A 2,857-nucleotide genomic window follows, 5' to 3' on the forward strand; every position below is an offset into this window, starting at 1 on the left:
GAAAGTCCAAGTGTCGATAGTTGGACGTAATAGTCATGTAGTAGGTGAAGAGTCATGAGGGTAGATGAAGAGTCACAAAGGGGAATGTCAAGGGTCACCTCACCCTTTGTTATAAATAGAAACTCATAACTTATTGTAGAGGCTTTTGGTCAGCCAAGCTTCCAATAGGAGTATCTTAGAGAAAGCTTGGACAGTATTGTAACAAGCCTTGGCATCTCCACTGTGTAGAGCTAGTATATCTCTTTGGAGGAGTAGGTGGCAATGACTGTAATGTTCCATTGTCAGAACTAGTGGTTGGTCATGGTTGTATTGTATAACTAGAACTTTCACTTGTTAATATAACAGAGCCAACATATTTCATGCATATGTTGTTATTGTATTTCAGCTAACTTGTCTACTCTAATAATATATGTATATGTTTTCTTACGCATGAATGTATGGCTTTCCTATATAAGTATGTATGAATCTTACTAAAATGTGTTGTTGGTTTAGCCATCAATTTGAATTGCTAGCTTTCTTTCCAATTTGTGATGCATCTTTGATCATGTGTTCCCTTCTTAACTCCGTGCTTTCACAGGTTTCCAAGGGGCGCACTCACCTCACCCTCCATGTGTTAGAACCATTCATGCACCTTCCTTGACTTGCTGCATATATCACACCCTTTCTACCAACAGGGACATCTTACTTGCCTCTGTGTACCATCACAGTCAAGGAAATACCGTACGACCGACTGTTGGGACTCCTGCACCAAATGGTCTGAGGTCTAGCTGGGACTTCTTACCGGGGAGATCCCCTGACATGTTGGCGCATCTAGCACCGTAAATATTTTGGCGCTAGAAGGAGGGCCGGATGACAAGCTAAGTCCTCACATATGTTTTTAATATTTGTAGATCTATCATGACTAACTAGAGAGTTTCTCTTCCGGAGTGCATGTCTTATGGAAAAGACTTCAAAATCTCGGAAGAGCTCTTAGATAAATTGTCACATAAAACATACGATGGTGGAGGCTACGTAGCCTTGGTTAGGCACGCGGTCAAAATTATAGGTTCATGTGAAAGACATGGAATATTTGAAGAATACATGACCTACGCATTGTTCATATACAAGCTTTGAGGGCACCCATTGCACTAGTGTGCCACACTGCCTGAAAAATATATTCATTCTCCTGCTCATTTGGTCGTAGAGATAGACCTTGCTTTCAGTCACTTTAACTGTAAAGCACTTGATAAATAAATTCTGAAATTATAAAAAGAACTCGATGAATCCATTGAACAATTTCACACACACTTTTGTAATCTTGCATACTGATTTCCCGAAGATGAAATTGATTGGGAATTTCTTGATGGAAGATTTGAGTATCTTTTCACATATCCGAAAATCTGCAACTCTTGAAATCATCTGAACCCCACTTAGCACACTTCAGTGATGGAGCTGTGCAATCACAGGCAGGCACAGTTGTTGTCACAAGTGACTATCCTCCTTCACCTCATCATAGAACTCCACCACTGCAGAGTGATGTGGGAGATTATGCACACACATCTGTTTAAGTGTCACATCATCCCACCCCACCTTCTCTTGATATCTGCACAAACTTGGCTTGCAACCCTATTGGTTTTCACGTGAATATGTTCCCTCAACCTCCATCCCTGCATTTTGTTGATCCTTCGAATGGTATTGTCTTGTGTTCTTCCATTCTGGACTCCTCGCCTGTTGTGAACGAGGATCAAGTTGTCGACGGAGTTGGTGTTATGCAGCCAACCTATGCCACCATTCATGATGAGTGTGTGCAGGAATCTAAAGAAGAACCTACGGTGAAGGATGACTCCCTTCCAACTACGTCTCATTCGCTTTTTCCTAACATCCCTTGTGATTCTACCACTATTGATTTCCCCAGTGAAAACCCATTTCTGGATGTTTCTACTTCTGATCGTTCACAGGACATGTTGGATGTGAATCCGTCATTACATTGCAGAGAGGACACATTTTCCTCTAAAAATACGTCCAATCTGTCATCTGTCATTTCTGAAAACACTGAGAGTGAACATCCTTGCTTCTCATCTACACCTCTACCCATTTCATCAAATCATGAGGATGTCGACAAACATCCTGGATTTTCTTATCTTGGTTGTCATGATCTCTCTACTTCTACATCTGATCAGGATGTTGATTCAATATTTGTCAATTTGTCTAAGACACTAGTCTATGATGATCTATCTATCTACGAAGTCGAAACCCCACAGACTCTCGAGGAAATTCAGCCTGTGCTGATGGTTATATCAACTCCTCATTGTCCTGAGGTTGGTTTCACTTCCGATCCGTAAATTGTTGAAACACACAAGGCTCCTCATCACTCTCTGTTTTTCATTCAAGATCAATCCAACACTTAGATTTCACTTCCTCCACTCCAACTACACGATCCCATCACTCATGCATGGGTGGAATATTACACACCAAGCACACTTGCATAATGTAAGTGGCCTACCTTTCTCACATTTTCTTGCATGTCACAGTCAAGAGAATGCATACACTCAACATCTACATGCAGTGTAGCACAACACCATGGCAAGTCCACAAATTTCATGTCATGTGCTTTCACTCATTTTTGTTCTATGGACGCTTGTAAGCTCGAAGAATGTACATCTTCATTGTTATATCTTTCATGCTTGCTGGTTTGCGCAACTGCAATGTTCACGAACCATGCCTTCACCAACATGGGTCGACCAATGCGTCGGTGGCTCCATTGGAAGTATCACTCTTGAAACAAGTTGGGTAAAGTACAAGAGGACTTGTACATCTATCAATACCTGGTTATCTGTCTTCCTGCCTCTTATGTAAGAAATTTTTGTCTTCAGTCCAC

This window comes from Pinus tabuliformis, chromosome Q (genome assembly GCF_031772625.1).
Source record: "Pinus tabuliformis cultivar Carrire ecotype Pingquan chromosome Q, CPIR1, whole genome shotgun sequence".
Classification (NCBI taxonomy): domain Eukaryota; kingdom Viridiplantae; phylum Streptophyta; class Pinopsida; order Pinales; family Pinaceae; genus Pinus; species Pinus tabuliformis.